Here is a 20,041-nt window from a genome sequence, read left to right on the forward strand (position 1 = left end):
ATGGAAGACACTGTTCTCACAGCAGAAGAGGCCTGCAAAACCAGGGTTTCTGGGATTTTTTCTGGTAAACCCTTTCAGTGCTCCTGAAGGGTTGCCTGACTGTTCACCTCTGGAGGCAGTTGGGTTGGGGAGCTTGTCTTTGCACCCAGGCACTTGGGCTTCAATAACAAAAAATTCCTGGGTGCAAAAAATCATGTCCAGAGGTTTTCATACCATTTTCCCATATTCCCCCAACCAAAACAAGAAGGCTTCCCAATATACCACCCAGTCAGAGGAAAGCCGCAGTTCAGGAAATTCAAAAGCTACTAGACGAGTCATCCAGGTGACCCCACCGGAGAAGAAAGGATTCTTAACTTACTCTAGGATCTTTAGTGCCAAAGAAGACTGTGGGACCTGTGATCAGTTTTGGATCTGAGCAAATCGAATCAATTTGTGAAGAAGTCAAAGTTCTGAATGGTCACGGTTCAGTCCATTCTGATGTTTTAATGCAGGGCCGATCATATGTGCTCAGTCGATCTTAAGGATGCATACTATCACATCAAAATCGATCCTGAAGTCTTCTGCACTTTCGGCTGGGGGCCATTCACTGTCAGTTCAGAGCCCTGCCCTTTGGTCTCACCATAACTCCAGGGTGCTTACCAAGTGTAAGACAGTGTTAGCAGCTCAGCTGAGACTACTGGGATTCCAGTTGTTTCCATATTTAGATGACTGGCTCCTCTCCACCTCAGTTTCCGAGAGCAGTCCAGCGACTATTTGCTCCAACTATGTCAATTGCTAGGCATTTTGGTCAGCACCTGCAAATCTCAGCTACAACCTGTTCAGAGCCTGGAGTTCATAAATGCCTGCTTGAACACAGTAAGCCAGATAGTTTATCTTCCTTCACATTTTGTAGACGGTCAGGTTTCAGGTGCAGCAAATCCTTGTTCATCCTTCTTCCCCAGCCAGATTTGTCCTTCAGGCTGTTGGGTCAGTGGCAGCAGCCATAACGTTGATCAGAATGGCCTCCTGTATCCTTTCCAGTCAAACTCACCTGAGTCTGCAAGGATCATCTTTGTTGGTGAATTCAGTTAGACAAAGTTTCACTAAGCTGTCCCTTTATTCTATTCCCTCCAGTAACCACACTGACCACAGATGCCTCCCAACTGGGGTGGGGGGCACTTCCTTTGAAAAACAGTCCAAAGTACGTGGATCCCAAAGATACCAATTCGCATATCAGTGTCTTAGAGATGAGAGCGGTCCTACTAGCATTGCAGGCCTTTCAAGAAGCTCTTCCCTTGGGGACCATTGTGGTACAAACTGACAACAGGACTGTGGTATGGTATATCGACAAACAGGAAGGAACCTGTTCTTACCTCCCTCTGTTGAGAGGCAGTGAGCGTGTAGCAATGGACGATCTCTTCCAACTACTTTCTAGTTGCAATGCATACATCAGGGAGGTCCGGCATTTTAACAGACAGACTTGGCAGGTAGCCTTTGTTGCCTCACGAGTGGTCTGTCAAACGAACTGTGTTGGAGAGGATTTTCCATCTTTGGGACCAGCTTTTCTGTGACCTATTTGCCTCTCCTCCTCAACAGCAAGTGCAGCAGGTTCTTTACCCCACTCAGTGGGAGCCAGAGAGAGATGCTTTAGTCCACGTTTGGCCCTCCTGTCTCCTTTATGCTTATCCTCTGTTACCTCTAATTCCAAAATTCGTACAGAAAGCACTCCAGTTGTAGAGCTTAGTTATTCTCATTGCTCCCTTTTGGCCTTGTCAAGTGTGGTTCTCCTTCCTGTGGTCTAATTTTCAATGTTCTCCGTGGATACTGGACCCCATTCCTGACCTTTCCTCGCATCCCTCCAGGATGGTGCATCCCGGTATTCCAGACCTCAAACTGATTGCATGGTTTCTTCGATTCCTGTGATAGCTAGACAGCCCAGGCTTTCCTCCCCAGTCCTACAGACACTTATATTCTTTTACAAGAAAAATGTACAAAAGTGAATGGAAAAAATTCTCATTTTGGGCTCTTCAGAGGGAACTTGACCCTTTCACTGCTCTTATTTCTTCTTTTCTAGAACTTCTAACAACAATTTTTTTCAAGAAGGTGCTGTTTTTTTCACTATCAAATTACAATTAGAAACTACTTCTATTCTTCCCCACTCCGGCTACCGCCCAAGGAATAGATCCCCCAGACACCAACAATCCAACCTTCCACGTGTCCTGCAACAATGGCACCATAATCTACCCCGTCTCCCACACTAAACTGCTAGGGGTTACTATAGACCACAAACTTAAATTCGATATGCATGTAAATCTAACCATTAAGTCGGTCAACAAAAAACTCGGATCCATGTATAGAATAAAGACCTTCTTAACCCCACACACCAAACTAACTATTGCCCGAACCCACCTCCTCTCCACACTCCTTTATGCCTCCCCAATATTCTCCTTCCTCCATAAGAGGGAGCTCAACAAACTTTCTACTACCTACAATCACATTGCCAGATTCATAACGGGAATGCCCTATCGCACACATCACTGCCTAAACCTAAGGACACTAGACTGGCTAGAACTGCCTAATATTCTCAAACTCAATCAACTCACTGAGGCTTTTAAAATTATCAACCACCCAGAAAAAAACCCTGCACTGAACAAACTACTTACCCCCTACTCCAACCTTACATCCCTCAGGTCCTCCAAAACTCTACAAGTATTGACCATTAAATCTAACAACTCCGGTGGTGAAGCACTATATGCTAATTCCATTGGCAAATCCTGGAATGCCCTCCCAAACAACCTAAGACTTATGTCCTCTCTGCAACAATTTAAAACACACCTCAGAGCTCTCCTGAAGTCCCAATGGTTATGCCCTTGCTCTAATCCAGACTAATAGTTAACGTCTTGACTTCACCTTGGCCTCTACAAGCCTCCACCCAACTCTATAACCTACAAGTTCACATTATAGCCCTTTTAGTTCTTCTGTCAAAGTCTGTATACATCTTAAATTATAACTACTTGCTTCCTTTATCTTGCCTTTAAACGTCAGTGTATGTACTTGTTTCAACTTTGTACTTGTATTTGTTTTTTGTAACCATGATCGTGGAGATTTTCTCCTCGAGCCTCCACTGAAAATGGACATGTATCCAGTTGGACTAGCCCGGTCAACAAATGTAAAATAAAATAAAAATAAATAAATAATTTTCACTCTGAAGAAAATGCTTTGTTATTAGCTTCTTCAGAGTTGTGGTGCAATGACTTTCTAAAAGCCACCTTCTTACTCGGGCCTCCAGCAAAAGGTCTGTCACCTCCTTGGGATTTAACAAGTCATACTGCAAGGGTTGACTCAACAGCCCTTTGAACTAGCAGCTAAATCTGAATTGAAATTTTTATTTTAGAAAACAGCCTTTTTGGTAGCCATTACATCTGTGAGACGATTTTCTGAACTCCAGGCTCTATCTGCCAAATCTCCTTACATTATTTTTCGCAAAGATAGGGTCGCCTTACAAACAAATCCATCTGTTTTGCCTATGGTACCATCTGAAACAAATAAATTGCCTTTTTTCTTTTCTAATTTCTTTAACAAAGGAGAGTGTGTGCTATGCCTTTAAGATGTACATAGGCAGCTACATTTTTATCTACAAAGAACAAAGGAGTTCAGGAAGTCAGAACAATTTCATAGGAGGTTACTAGGCTGTTGACCAGATAGTAATTTTAAGGCTAACCTGTTACACCCATTATATTTCAAGACAAAAAGTCTAGTCAGTACCTAAGATTATTATTAGTAATGACTGCCCATGTCCAAGAGGGATGTGGAAGCTATTCCTGGCAAGAATTTGCGGTTTCCCATCCATTCATCCAGACTCCATTTGAACAGTCATAGAAGTGCTGTGCTTAACATAAATTTTGTCTCCTTCTCCCCGAACAGATTGGAATCCACAGTTTCTAAAACTGCCCTGTCCAAATGGATTTCTGATTGAGTTTACTTTGTTTATACTCAGCAAAGTCTCTCCCTAACAAAGCCTCCTAAAACACATTCTACTAAATCCATGGCTACCTCTTCCACTAGAACTTCATTTAATAGCGTTTGTGCAACAGCTACTTGGTCTAACCCTCATACTTGTCATTACAAACTAGATTTAACGTGCAGAAGCAGGGCTGCTTTTCTTTCTGCACTACTCCAGAAAATCCTTCCATGAAGGCCACCCAATATTCATGTAGCTGGGGACCCTGTCCCAGTCATTGAGAAGCGAGTGAAAGACATCATCACATGTATGTATTCACCATAACTATGCATATGTGTTGATCATTTTCATTCTCTCTCAACTCCCCTTCCCCCTTCCTGTCATGTTGTGGAGTGACCTGGTGGATATTCCCTTTGTTCCAAGTTTGAGCCCCAGCTCTGTCTTTTCCTTTTTATGACTGTATGTTTAAGGTTTATAAGGCAGCAAACCTAATTTGAGGTACAGCTAGTTGACTGGGACATTATGGGTAGTGAGAGGAGCTACTGAGCTGTATACAAGAGTCTAGTGTATGCAGCAGAGTCAGATCTGAGGTTGGATCTGGTACCCAGTTATTGAGGAATAATGCAAGTGGACAACACAGATGCATAATTATGGTGAGTACATGACGTCAATATGGGACCAGTTACTGTACCATTAAGTTCAGTTAGCAGTGATTTCAAACTTTCATGTTGGAGAAAACTATTCTACCCTGACATCCCCGAAACTATGTAAAGCTTTCTTGAGAAATACTGCCCTGCTTAAGCTACCACTTGGGGATCCTAACCCACCTTGGGATGTGGCTGTTTGCTCCAAGCTTTAACCCCGGCACCCTTTAAACCCTGGTACCTTGGTGGATATGATGTTTTTGACCTGGAAAACACTCTTCGAGTTGCTCCTATTTCAGCTCAGAGTGTGTCTGAACTTCAAGCTCTGCCTTCAAACCTCCATACCTTGTTTTCCACAAGGACAGGGTGTGTTTATGAAGTAATCCATCTTTCACACCTAAGGCAGTTTGAGACATCTTCTAACCAATGCATTAATCTACTGTTTTTCTTTCCAAATTTTTCAGATAAAGAAAAATATATGCTTCATTCCTTGGACGTACATCGCCAGCTATGTTTTTACTTCCATCGCACTAAAACATTCAGAAAGACAAACCATCTTTTTGTCTTCTTTTTCAAAGTCAAGCTGCGTCAAGGTGTTTTGAAAATATCTTTAGCTAGATGGTTAGTTGATTGTGTTCCATATGTATACAAGTAAAAAGGCTTGACATTACCTAGACCTGTCAAGGCTTGCTCAACTAGATCTATTTCAGCCTCTTGGGCCTTCTTTTCAAGGGCTTCAACTGATGATGTTTGCACCACTGTCACCTGGTCTAACATTCACACCTTCATTTCCCATTGTAAAGCTGGATTTGTTTTCCATGGATAGGGCAGCCTTTGGTTCAGTTGTTTTCCAGAATATCCTATGAGGCTACCCTGAGAGCTGTGTAGCTGGGGTCTCTGTCCCTTCCTTTGAGACGTGGACGGAACAGACATTAGATACAAAAGTTATTTGCTTACTGTAAAAATTAATCTGTGTTGTCTAATTACATCCTTTCTCAACTTCCCTCCCTTCATTCTACTTCCATGTTGTGGAAGACTTTTGGTGGTATGCTTCTGGTATGACAGTATGACCTGCCCTTGACCAAGGTATTGCACTCTTATCAGCTCTAGAGTGGTGTTCTGTCTCAAAACATCCTTTTATATGTGGGAGGCAAGTTATTGGATTTTCCTCTCGCATTGCCAGTTATGGTTATGTCATGGAGTTGCAGGCAGGACAGGAGCAGATTATGGGTAGGTGGAGGAGCCTGAGCCTTGGATTTTGAAGTCTAAAAAGCATCTGAAGTCTGATTTGAGATTGAATCTGAAACCCATCCTTTGGGGAAGGACAGAATCAGACAACACTGGTCTGTTGTTATGGTAAGTACATAACTTTGTTTTTTTCTGCAAAAAAAAATGTAAGGGATATTGAGAGCCTACAGCAGTAGGTGTACTGCAACCACTGTAGCCTAATTAACCCAGTAATAAAGACTACTACAGTAATAATCTAGACAGAGAGCTTGGTACACTTTTGATTTAAGAACTAAACGTAACCGTAGATGTTTGAGAAAGATCACTGTACCGCCTACCATCCTATCTTAATCTTCTTGGGCGTCCTTATGCAACTATGCCTCCCCCTTCTCCTTTCTCAGGGCATCTTGCCCTGCCAGGTCTGTGTACATTTGAGGAACCTTTTTTTTCCTGTAGGTTCCTGGTCTGGCGAACGTATTGAGATACTTCTACTTGACTGGGATTTTTGGAGTCTCAGTTGGGATAAGAGTAAAGGTAGATAGCTTGCTGTTTTCCTTCGGCAAGAAAGTTTTAACCCGGTGTGAATAGATGTTGGCTTTATACATGAAGCATCCTGACATCCCTAGGGACAGAATTCCACCCAGCCTAGAGAGGAAAGATGCTAAGGTCTGGAAGTTGCACTGGATTTCAAGTTTCCTTCCTGCTTAAGTCCTAGTTATAAGGACAACTGCAGCAGTGATCTACTTAAACATTTGTTGTTATGGTAAATTCCTGCGCATTTGTACTTTTTCATTCTCTCATCAACGTCAAAGCTACTTAACTCATTCCCTCCAGTACATGTCTTTTGAGTGGGTGCCTTTAACTCCCAGTGGTTGTGACTTAAGCCTTTAAAAAATGAAGTTATCACCTTACAGTTCTAATTAATACTCATTGATAGAGGTCAAATACCGATACAGTTGTGTTTGCCATCGTGCATGCTTCAGATAAAATATTCTGATTGTATATAACATGGTTTTGGAATTATTAATGTAAATATGAACAAGCAATATTTGACACCTAGAGGCGCAGTAGGAGGTAACTGCAAAAATGCCTGGAAGCCACTTTCGGCAGTAATGTGTTAAGCACGTTTTATTTCAGCATTTATGATGTCTGTTTGTAGTGTTAGGATCCTCTGTGAAAAGTTGATGCATAGTCCACTAATTGTGCATTTGATGGTGATAACTTTCAAAAAAGCAAACCCTCCTGTAGACTCCAGGGAAAAAATAAAACAAAAAACAACACTGCAAGTGTGCAGGTCCCCTCTGCAACCTCCATGCCGGAACTTTCACCACCCCCAACTCCATTTTATACTTGCTTCATGATCACACAAACATCAAGAAGAATACACTGTAAAAAGGAAAAAGTACTTCCCTGTACTTAAGTCCTGCACTAAAGAGTACAAATGTAAAAGCAGTAATGAAATGATGTGACTTGGGAGTTAATAAACCATCTTCCTGTGTTATTGATAACATAAACACAGTTATGCTCTTTCTATGGAGTCTTTTTGTCTACTTGCTATATAAATGTGGACTTAGGATGTCACAGCATTTGGGTTTGCTGAGTAGTACTCGTGGCTTTTGCAGGGTTCTACCATCCCAGAAATGTTAAGAACCACTGGGGTTATATGGTCATAGATAGAGTTAAGTTTATGCATCAGTGCTCTGGAGATGAGGGCAGTCTTCATCACACTGCAAGCCTTTCTGAGATCCCTAACCCAAAGCACTGTAGTCATTCACAATAGCAACATGGCAGTGGCTTGATGCATATGCAAGCAGGGTGGAACTTGCTCCTGACTGTCTGTCGAGAAGTGATTAGGTATAGAAATGTCTGTTTCAGTAGGTCACTTTCTGATTGCCGCCTGTATTCTTGGCAGGCTCAGTCACTGCTTACTGATGGCTCGTGTTTGGTCCCTCATTCTGGTAGTGACTTAAATCTTCTCTAGTTGTGGCAAACTTTTTTTCCAGCCTGTGTGAAGTTCTGATTAACATCGTGCAGCAACTTATTTTCCCTCCTCCATCCTCTGAGAAAATGTCCCAGGGATGTCTTCATCGAGAAATGCCCCCCCCCCCCCCCCCCAACTCTGCATTTTTCCTTCATTTCTTCTTATTTCAGATTTCAAAAGAATGCAAGAAGAGCAATTCCAGGGCATTCACCTAGCCCTGTTTTGGGCTTGACAGGAGTAAGTTTCACCTGCTCGGGGCTAATCTTCCTCAGATCTCTAGTGATGCAACCATTTGACGAGCCTTACCTAGACTTTCATTCCCTCTATCTTACTACTTGGTTTCTACAGTTCCCCAAATGACCAGGGTAGTCCAGTTACTTGCCTCTGCCCTGAGGCTTAATATTCGATGAATGTATAAAGCAAGTGGACATGTTTTTCTAGGTGGGCTACTTGATAATATTTGGAGCCTTTTATAATTCCAGTTTCCTCCCCAGAAAAAGTATTTGATTATTTTTCTGTGATTTTTGACACTGGATTAAGATAGTCTGCTGTTAATGTGCACTTTGATACCATTTGCCCTTCAAGGACTTTCAAGGTCCTATCTCTGTTATCAGCATCTTTGAAAATGGGGAGTTTTTGAAGGGGGTGCTTTCCTTGTCAGACCTTATTTTCTGTTTCCAAAAGTAAATTTATTAATGCAAAATAACTGCATGACAAATACATAATAAACATGGGTATCTGTATAAAAAAACTGACTAATTTCCATAATTTCATAGACATCTTACTCAAACTATAATGAATACACCATTTAATTGAAAGAATTTACAACTGGTTTTATAAACAGTGAGACTGGCTCATTGTTCAGATGAGAATGTAACTCTAATAAACATTTTGAAAAACGAGTCCCTTTCATTTCCTATCATGTGACCTTTATAAAAAGTCAGTGATTGAGAGAGATGAATAGTTTACCGAGTACTATTTCTTGAATAGCTGCCTTTCCAGGCTTTCAGTTTACTTTACGTTGGAAATCTTTTTGTAGGATTTTTAGTCCAGATTTCTAGATTTTTCAAATCCTTTGAGGATAGTTAATACAGATTTTGGGGAAGGTTCTGCCTTCTTCCCGCAATCTGGTTATTACCTTTTTTCATACTTTCATGATCTACTGCAACAGTGCAACATATTGTGGGGTAAGTGATAGTGTACTATCATACTCTGCAAATAAAGCCGATAGTAATGTTATTAAGCTTGGCCATAATATGTTATAGATTTCTTGTATCTCTGTTCTCATTGGGCATAACTCTTGTTATTCCCAAAACATGTACCTATTTAATTTCTTGTACATTGCCAGCAGAAAGTAGAAACAGTGGGATATATTATCCATAGCCTAGGGAATATTTTCCCTAACCTTTGCACTATATAAAATACTTAAACATTGCCAGACAGAAAAATCTGTTTTTGGAAAATACTAGTATAGTTGGCCCGTCTCTTATTAATCACAATGTCTGTGTTCTGCTTCAAGACTTGTTTATACTTTTTCCGTAAGTAGGACTTAGAACCGAGCAAGATTTTGGACATCATAGAGAAGACTGTTTTCATGCCACAGTTTAACTGTCTTATTTCTATTCACCAATCAGTCTTTTTTTTTTTGTTTGAAACTTTTGGGTAGGTGTTGCAATTAGCTTGTTTTGTATTATTTTATATTCACCCTCTAGTCTTTTTAAAGACTGTGGGAGACATTTTGCTCTACTTTTATTTTTGTCTGATTCCAAGATGCTATGACTTAGAGTTAGCAAAACAAGAGGATGTCTTGGGTGAGTTGCTCCAATCAGATCAGTGCAGCAACTTCTGTTCCCCTTGAATGGACACAAGATGAGCAAGGATATCTTTCACAAATGCAACGATTGCTTGTTAAACTTGTTAGACATGGAAGTGTTGAGAAAGACAGGTAATAAGCCATTCTACAGTATATTAAAAGTGGTGTTTTAGCAAGGAATTTAACTCTACTGGAAACCATGAATAGGTTCTGATTGGATGATTTAACATTTAGGGGCTTTTTAATCTTATTTAAACAGTGTATCTTCTGTCCCTCTCTTTTCCTCATGGATGGATTGTCTGTTTTGGTCTCTTTTCCCTCATGGATGGAATGTATGTTTTAGTCTATTTTCCCTCTTCTCCTTCCAGGGGTTCTTACAGTCAATGGGCATGAAGGATGCCTGTTAGCATGCCCCTGTCTAGAAAGAACACAGAAAGGTTTTTAGTTCCTAGCAGGCCTAAACCATTTCAGTTCAGCCTTTTGGCCTCTGAGGCTGTCCAGTGCTTTCAGGATATTTAGCAGATTCTTGGCTCCACTCATTGCGCATTTCAGACTGAAGGGAGGTATACATTCATCCATTCTTGAATGACTGTCTGAGCCAAGAAGAGTCTCAAGAGCAGATGGAGATTATCTTTTACTTTTATCATGTTGTCCTTCACCAGACTGGGGATCCCCCTTAATCTTGACGTGTAGTCATCTACCCTTCCCCCACAAACCAAATTTGTGACATCAGTCTGAGCATCAAGGACTGTATGGCGTCTCTTCCAGATAGGAAAAAAAACATTGCTGGCCAGTCTTGTTTTGGATGCCACAGCCTTCCTTCTGTAACATCAAGGCTCATTCTAAAAGTCATGGGTTAAATGATCCATTCAAGTTTTATAATCCCTCTTTCATGGTTGATACAAGAGTCCTACATTGGAAGCTATACAGCTTATGATATTAATGCCTGTTCCCAAGACTGTGACCCCCCCAGTCTTCCTGATTTACAGGAGGTTTGTTGGTAGAACTCTCAGTTGAAAGCCAACTCAAGAATGCCCTTTATGGTATACAGATAGTAACAGCCTCTGATGATGAATGTCTCTAACCATGCTTGAGTCGTGTATGAAATGCGTAAAGATTTAAGACTTGTAGAGCAAGAAAGATATGAGCGTGTGGATATCAGCTCAGAGACTAGGCAGTCAGTGTGCAGAATATTTCACACCCAGCTAATAAGCAAAGGTGAGACTCAAACCCTGTACCTTGTGTCAGTAACGTAAATACTTTTTTCTGTACTGGGGGTTGGCACACTAGCTAGAGATGCTGTCCATTGTCAGTGTGCTGTAGGTATTCGAGGCAGTTTGTTCCTGACTTTTTGCAATGCCTCAGTCATGTGGTACAGAAACAAGGGGTACTGGTAGCAGCTCTTTAGCCATGATGTCCTGAGAGTTGAAATCCAAACAGAATAAATTGCTGTGAGCCCAGCACATCCTTTTAACACAGAATGTTAGAGAAAATAGCTGAAAAGGTAGTCACCTAGCCTGTGCGAATTGTCATTCAGCCAATAAGATCCTAGGACATGTCAACAGTTGACAAATTTGTCTCGATAGTAAACTGACAGATACGTCAATTGTTCTCCTGGTACCTCTGCAGTATGACTTTAGCTGCGTATACTTTCTTTGTACCATAAAACAAGGGCCTCCTTTGTCTTTCTTTTCAGTGCTGATCATTGCAGCACTGTAGAAAGTAATCGGGAAGGAACCAGGTTGATTTTGCTCACTGTTCGTGGCCAAGGCAACTTTGGTTTGCTCATCTCAGTGACCTGAGTTGTGAAGGCCATGGTATCCTTCCCCTATCCTCTTACTTCCTGTTGTGGCATCCGGGACCTGTCGCACTCCTAGTTGCAAAATACCTACACATTGCACCGTGGAAGTTAGAACCCTAATTCACCAGTGGTAATCTGTCCTACCAGAGGTCTTGCACATCGCGAAAGAAGTCAGGAAACCTGACTACTAGGAAGTCTTACCATAACCTTAAATGTTGAGTAAGATCACTGCTTCAGCTTACACTCACTCATTTTCCTTAATTATCAGCTTCTTTGATGTTATCTAATTGAGAAGGGTACCACATGCCATGTTTTAGGGAGATATCCCCTATATCTCAAGCATGTCATAAGGTTCAAAAGAAAAAAAATAATTGAGAATTGCATGGATGCTTCTCACTTGTACAAATAGTTTTGTCATGGGGATGGGCCGTATGGTACACAAACATCTGAAACCTTACGAAATTAGGCCAGCTGGTTTGGATATCCATTTGGTGATATAATCTCTTGGGTCCCCTTCAAAACATCTAAAACCCATAACATCGAGACCAGAATATCTAAAACCCATAACATCGAATTTCATAACAATGAAAATGTATACTATGTAATAAGTTTGTCAGGAGATATGTAAATGTTATAGTTTAGTCTGTTAATCTTGTGGTATCACTATGAGATGTTGTAGTTTTCATTTCTATAGTTATTATTTATATACTCTAAGAATTAATACTCTATGTAGTGTTTATTTTGCCATTCTGTATGTGTTTTTTAGGTGATACAGGTAAGTGATATAGACATTGTGTACATTCTTTATGGTGATTGTGATACAGTGGGGTTAGGAAATTAACTTTTCCCCACTATAGTGCGATCTTGGAGTTGGAATATTTAGCAGAAACATAGTAAAAAGTATGTTTGGTGTTATATGTGGAGGGGATGTTATTTTTATGTGATTTGTATAGTTCAATGTTCTTATGAACCTTTTCGATGTTAGGGGTTTTAGATGTTCTGGTTTCGATGTTATGAAATTAGATGTTATGGGTTTTAGATGTTTTGAAGTAGACCCAATCTCTTGTGATGACTCATAGTGCAGTAGTGATCTTGCTCAGACATCTGCAGTTTTCTTGTGTATGCTTATACAACTGTCATTGAACAATTGTAATTAATATGCTTGTTATATGTACATTTCAGAAATGCACAGTAAATTTATGCTGTCTCATAATTCAAGAGAGTATAGATAGCTATGGTGTTATGTAGAAAAAAAAGAATTGCTGACTTTCAGCAATTATCAACTAAAATGTATTTATTGTACACTTGCAAAGTTTCTGTTTAAACACAAAATAAGACTAGCTTAGACTGGAGAATAATGTCACAGACATGCACATTTGCTAGTTTTTATCTCTTCTTCCAAACAGAACCTGTGTGGCTTTTAATGCTGTTTATAGCAACACCTTAAAATCAACATTTCCATTCCACAGAGTATATTTTCCTCCCCACAGAATAATCACCATACTTCCATGTAGTAAACAAAGCTTGACTTAGTGTTATTTCCTCCCCTCTGCGGTATTTCTGTCCCAGTCATCTTCCTCAGTGTACAGCTTATTGGGGCTTAATGAAATCTCATGATCCTTTAAGCCTTCTCCATTGCCCTTGCATCATTTTGCTTATCATACTTAAACCTTTGCTTGCCAAGAAAAACTCACACATTAGGATTTACTTGTTTTTTGCTACTTCACACCAACTAATTTCATAAAGTTGTGTACTGTCATTTAAAACTGTAGTCTCTCTCATTAAGTATCAAGGTCAATAAACTTGATAACCACTGAGAGCAGTTTTGCAAGCTGAGCATTGCTAGCCAAACGTTTGCATGGTGATTATAGAAAAGATTGTAAACAAAGAATAGAAACTCAGTAATACAAAGGAGCAATGGGAGGACATCTGGCTTTGTCAGGTATGCAACAAAGTCCATAAGGTTTAAGATTTTTGCTTGGAAGTTTTTTAATAGGTATCCAAGCAGACTTCAGAGTTTTCTACAAGTAGGTAACAAATGCTGGAGATGTGATTGGGAAAGAAAGAGGCAATCGGGAACATTTTTTTGGGGATGTTATGAGTTGGCAGAGTTTAAAAATTTTCTACAGAGTACTGTTGTCAGAAAATTTGAAGACGTAAATGGTTGTAATTACTGAATTGCTGGAATGATTCCTTTGAGCTAGGGTAGGATCTTAATTCCTCAGACATAGTAAGGACTTACTGAGTTTAAAGCTCTTTGCTGCCCAAAAAAATAGTACTAGAAAAAGAAAATCAAAATTTGAACGAACTATATTTGAATTCTAAAAATACTAGAAAATGAAAATCAAAATTGGATCTAACTGTATTTGAAGTGATGAATATTGTAAAGGAGATAAAGGAACTGTAAGTGGGATCCTTATAAAAGGAAAGGGGCAAATTATCTAGCGGTAAATGGAATTTGATAGAACATTAGACACAGAATAATGTTCATGAGAAAGAGTGAGATTTAAGAGAAGGCAGGAATTGAGCAATTTATTTAATGCTTGAATGAATTTTCGGTAGCACAATTGCCTTTGGTGCAGAAGGCTGTAAGTTCTATTCCACTCCATGCAGTTGGATTAATTTTTCCAGTACTGACACTATAGTGCAGCGTAAGGTATATGTGTTTGTGTGTGGTGGTGGGGGGGGATGCTCGATTCACAAGTGTATTGTCCTTCAGGTGAGGTTTTAAACTGAAGCTCCATTTGCCAGAGTTGGTGGTAGATCATGTGGATGTAAAAGATCTCATGGTATTTATGGAAATGAGTATAGGAAGCTCTGTAGTGTCCTGGCCAAATTTACCCTTGTCAGTATAAATACCACCTTGGGTGTTCCCTGAAAAGAGGTCTTTGGCCTAGTGAGACTAACGGGTCTTTGGCCTAGTGAGACTAACCCAGTCAACAGAGTGTAAGTAAAATAAACAATGAAATGATGCATAAAAATAATGAAAAAAAATAATAAGGTATGTTTTCTTTTCTGTTAATGTATATGCATACTTCACACCTCTTAGCACAGAAATTTTCGATAAAGGCCCAAAACCAGGACAGATTTTAAATGTTGCTATTATAATTGTGGAAGGACGATAGAATAACATGTTTTGCATTAGCCACATTTTCTGATGGTAGGAAGTGTGAAACTCAAATGTCTGCACTAATTATTTCGTGACTTTAGTCCTCAATGATTTGCCAGAAAACCACAATGTCTATGAGGAAAAGAGTGGAAAATATGAGGCAAAAATCCAAACATTTTGTTAAATTTGGGGCAGTTGAGAAGTATTTGCACCCATATGTGAAAATTTAATAAAGGTGTTATAAACATTATACTCTGAGAGAAAGTGCATCTTAAACTCAAAATATTCCACTTTTTAAAAAATATGTCTGCTATTTCTTCACATTTATTTATTAGTTTATTTAACATTTGTTAACTGGGAAAGTCTTACTTGAAACAAAGCCAATATTCAGAGGAGACCCGGGGAGAAATGCTCCAGGCGCATGTCTTTGCTTTCTTCAAGCACTGTGTACAGGTTGTGTAACACACGTGTAGAAAACAGATGTAAGAGTCCCTGCAAACCAGCCACTGACACTTTTATTGGGGATTCCCAAATTTGCCAGCATTTCTTGTTATCTGACAGGAAAGGCTGGGGGAAATTTCATTAGCTGTACGTTCACTGTGCATTATGGGCAAAGCACAGTTTTCTAAGAAAACAAGATCATGTCATGATTTCTGCTCCTATGAAGAGCATTCAGGATTAGAAAAAAAAAGTTAAAATGACCTGCTGACAGCTTTGGATTTTGTAGCACTTCATGATGAGATCAATTTTTTTTTTTTCATTTTTCTTCCTGAACTGGTCCTTTAAAAATAAAACTGTTTCTTGCTTTTCCTGATACCGTCAGTCACCAGTCTTTAACTTTGGCAAAGTGATGCTGGTAAGTTAATTCTTCACCTCCCACATAGAGGAGTGTGAGGGCTAGTCACTTTTCAGTATCTTTTTAGATGATCATTAGGTTGATGCCTTCCTTCTTGATCATCCACTCGTTTGAGACTTGTATAAAAATTTGTAAACTTGGTGGTGGGCGGGGGACCTTTTGATATTTATAGGTTCATAGGACGATACTAGGCTCTAAGAGGAATGAGGGTCAGCAGGACTAAGATAGAATATATGTGTGTGAATGAGAGAGAGGATAGAGGAATGGTGAGGATGCAGGGAGTAGAGGTGGTGAAGGTGGATGTTTAAATATTTGGGATCAGCAGTTCAGAGTAATGGTGAGTGTGGAAGAGAGGTGAAGAAGAGAGTACAGGCAGGATGGATTGGGTGGAGAAGAGTGTCAGGAGTGATATGTGACAGACGAGTACCAGTAAGAGTGAAAGGGAAGGTCTACAAGAGGGTAGTGAGACCAGCTATGTTATATGGGTTGGAGACAGTGGCACTGACAAAAAGGCAGGAGTCAGAGCTGGACGTGGCAGAGTTAAAGATGTTAAAATTTGCACTGGGTGTGACGAGGGTGGACAGGATTAGGAATAAGTATATTAGAGGGTCAGCCCAGGTTGGAAGGTTTGGAGACAAAGCCAGAGAGGCAAGATTACGTTGGTTTGGACATGTGCTGAGGAGGGATGCAGAGTATATTGGGAAAAAGATGCTAAGGATGAAGCTGCCAGGAAACAGGAAAAGAGGAAGGCCTAAGATAAGGTTTATGGATGTGGTGAGAGAGGACATGCAGGTGGTTGGTGTGACAGAGCAAGATGGAAACGGATGATCTGCTGTGGTGACCCCTAACAGGAGCAGCCGAAAGAAGAAGGACTATACTAGGCTGTTGGCCTGGAGGCCCTTAAAAGCCTAGCCAAGAATTTCACCCATGTTCCCACAATGTCTGCACCTGTTTTCCTTGGCCAGCAGGGACACAGATGGGATCCCAGGAGTATATTTTCTATTTCCCATACAGTCGTCCAGGACTAGTCAGGTACTCTGCTTGACATGAAGAGAAAGTCTATTCCACAAATGGGGCGGGTTGTTGGGACACAAATCTGTCCCACCAACAAGTTCTATTAATGTCACAACCAGGTTGAGACCTTGCGTGCGGGTTGTGCGAGTGGAGTTTGACTTATGGATATGCAGTAACTCCATCAAGGATGAGTCTTAGACTGCCTTATATGCCAGACACAGGTCACCTGTAAGTCTGTAAGAGAGTAAGTAGAGGGACAGGGCTTTTAGCCTATGTGTATAGGATAGGTGTTTGAGACCCTGGATTTTCCTAGTCAGGAACCTCTGTGGTCTCTCCATCTGCTGCAAGTGCTTGGCAAGGTACATGCCGAAGGGGGCATTGTACTCGATAATGGGTCTGATAAGGGAGGAGTACAGGGATGTTATGACTACCTTGTTCTTGGATGGAATACCCTTACTTAATGAGGTAGGCCATGTAGAAAGCCTTCTGTACAACAGACACAACATGGTGATCAAAAGTCAGGTTGTCATCAACATGGGTGGCCAAGTCCCTCACGATTGTGTGCTTAGTACGTTGTTATTAATGTGGTAATTAGTGGGGACACCATTTTCCCCAAAGGGGAAAGTGATGTATTTCTTGGAATTCAGTTTGAGGCCATGCTTCTGGAACCAGTCATTAGTTTGGTTAAAGCCCTCTTGGAGGATGTTCACATCACTAGGGGAATTTGACAGTGCCCAGCTTGCAGTCATCTGCAGACTTGGGCAGCCACAGTCCATTGGTTTTTGCTTGCACCTCAGAAAAGTATATCCCAAATAGTAGAGGCCTCAAGACTGATCCCTGGGGTATGCTGCTTATTACAGGTCTGTTACTAGAGGTGGCTTTCTCTATTTTGACTGAGTGGGTTCTATCAGCGAACCAGTTTGCTACCAGTCTGGTAACTTATGGGTTGATGCGTAGCTGGGAGAGTTTATCTATTATGCCTGAGTGGGAAATAGAGTTTATCTATTATGCCTGAGTGGGAAATAGTGTTGAAGGCTTTGGCTAGGTCAGGGTAGGTGGTGTGCACTGTCTTGCCCTCATTCATGGCTTTGGTGACTGTTTCGAAAAAGGTGACCAAGTTTAACGGGCACAATCTCCCTTTGAGAAAAACAAATTGTGTGGGATCAAGTGTTTGGAGGTTGCCAATGTCCTTGTTTATAAGGTACATGATTGCAGATCAGCCTAGTTAGGCTGATGGGCCTATAATTGCCAGGGTCGGTGGACGCTCCTCCTTTGTGCAGAGGGATAACAGTGGCTCTCCTCCATTCTGCTGGGACAAAGCCAGTGCAAGAAACTTAAAAAAGATACCAAGACCAGCAGAAAGTACACTCTCTCTCTTTCTCCCTGTGGTTGAATAAGGGTGCCTAGTGGTGCTGACAGCTCTTGCCTGAGTTCATATAGGACACAGCCAGGTATGTTGTCTGGTGCCATGGAGGCTGTATTTTTTGCCTTTGAGAGGACATTAATAACCTGCTCCCTGGTGAAGAGGGGAGGGGGGCAGGTGCTAGGGATGTCCTGGTTTACTGATGGAGGGACAGGGGGGTGAAGTTTTCACTGAACTTGTCTGCCAGCAGGTTGGCTATATCTATAGCATTTGTGTATGTGCTATTCTTGACCACCAATTCAGAGCAGATTTGTGAGTTACCTTTGAGATGGCTGATGTATGCAAAGAAGGCCTGGTGATTGTCCTTAGTGGATGTGGCCAATTTGGACTCTGTTAGCTTTGGAGGATTTCACCAGTGACCTTACTTGCTTGTTCAGACAAAGGAGCGATTGCTTCCAACTTGGCACCTGCTCCTTCTTGGTCCCGGACAGCAATTTTTTTCCTTTTATTATAGAGTCTGTTTATTGGTGCTGTCCACCAGACAGGTTTACTCTACATTGATTAAGATGATTTGGTCCTGTCAGCTATTGACAAGTCCATATGAGGCTATATAGGTGCTCATATAGTTTTTTGGTGTAGGCCTGGACATTAGTGCTTGATTCAACTGATGGGGGTGGTTGCTGTGAAGCTGCTTATACCTGCTCTCAGGAGGTTCTAGTCAGCTTTGGAAAAGTTTTTTGTTCGACCCTGGCAAGAGGGGGGGTCAGGGGAGATTATGACTTCAAAAGTGATTGCTTTATGGTTGGATCTTACCAGGGAGGATGACACTGTAGGGGTGCTTCAGTGGCTACTCATGTTGATTAGTACCAGTATGGTTGGGTAGTTAGTCACCCAGGATCAGGGTAGAGGGTTGAATCTTGATGGATTCAAGTAAGTTCAAATAGGTGCAGTTGGCCTCCTGAGTCATGGTTGGGGGTCTGTAGCTAGCTATGATTTGAGTAGGTGTTTTGTCAACGGTTAACTGCACCTGGAGTGTCTCCTGTGCTTTATACTGTTTGAACAGCCTGGAGATGTGTATGTCTTTGATAAATATTGAAGCTCCCCCTCCTTTGGCTTTGTCGCCCTCTGTTTGGGGTCTGAAAATAGTAGGACAAGTAACCAGGTAAGGCTGGGGTATCATTAAAGCCCATTGTTTTGCAGTTGTCAGCCTACATCTTGTGTTGCACTCCTCTTGACTCCTTCCATACAGTCTGTTATTACTGTATGGTTTCATGATGCAGTGCACGCATGTTGAGTGGATGTTAAGAAGTATTGCATTTAAGAAAGTCCTCCTTGATAAGAGAAGCAAGTATGGTGGTTAATGTTTTTGCTTGCAGAATTTAGTGGCAGCTGTACCATGTCTCTTGGAGGGAGGGAGAGAGAGAGAGTGTACTTTCTGCTGGTCTTGGTATCTTTTTTTTAAGTTTCTTGGCAGTAATTAAGCTTCCTTGCTACTTGCTAGGTGTTGTAGAGCAGTTGATGCTTGATACCTGTCCTGAAGCTTGTTAGTTTGCAAGATCACATTAGTGAGCCAGTGCAAAGCAAAAAAGGGTTTGTTCAGTGTATATAAGTAGCTTGTGCTGCTTTATCTTTTTGTACCCTTTTGACTGCTGCCATCTGGTGACCATAGATTGTAAAGGCAAATGGCACACTATCACCGCTTTTGGAAAGGAAGTTAACTAAGTGGAACCTGGTTTTAGTAAACTGAAGCTATAGTGCTAATAGTTACCAGGGGGAAAAAATTAAGGAGAGTCCGTCATCTACATTTATGGTTAGTGCCTGAGACAACTGTAGTTTCTTTTTGCTTTATTTTTCTTTATTTGTAAAGTTGCAGATGTGAAAAACATACTTGTATCTCAATATAACACTCGAAAATATTAGCATTTATTAGAATTTATGTATCAAATGGGCCGTTGCGGTGGTGCAGCGGTTAGTGTTGCCACCTCACAACAAGAGGTTCTCTGGTTCGATTCGCTGCTGGGGTGCCTTCTGTGTGGAGTCTGCATGTCCTCCCTGTGGTCGCATGGGTTTCCTCCGGGTGCTCCAGTTTCCTCCCACATCCCAAAGATATGCTGTAAGTGGATTAGGCACTCTAAATTGGCCCTAGGCGTGACTGCGTGCATGTGTGTGCCTTCTTTGGAAGGTTGGATGCTGGGCTGGCAACACAACACCGTAAAAAACTCCACTGCCAATCATGAGTGGACAGGTGATTCGGTGTGGTGACCCCTAACCGGGAAAAGCCGAAAGAAGAAGA

At 41.2% G+C, this 20,041-nt stretch overlaps 1 protein-coding gene across 5 annotated transcripts in view; it reads left to right on the forward strand.

Annotated features, from left to right (window-relative positions):
* Positions 1 to 20,041, forward strand: part of LOC122804204 (activating transcription factor 7 interacting protein) — a 758,747-nt gene that overhangs the window by 443,449 nt on the left and 295,257 nt on the right. The window lies entirely within an intron of this gene.

Source organism: Protopterus annectens, chromosome 1.part1 (assembly GCF_019279795.1).
Source record: "Protopterus annectens isolate FY-2018-M chromosome 1.part1, PAN1.0, whole genome shotgun sequence".
NCBI classification, from domain to species: Eukaryota; Metazoa; Chordata; order Ceratodontiformes; family Protopteridae; genus Protopterus; species Protopterus annectens.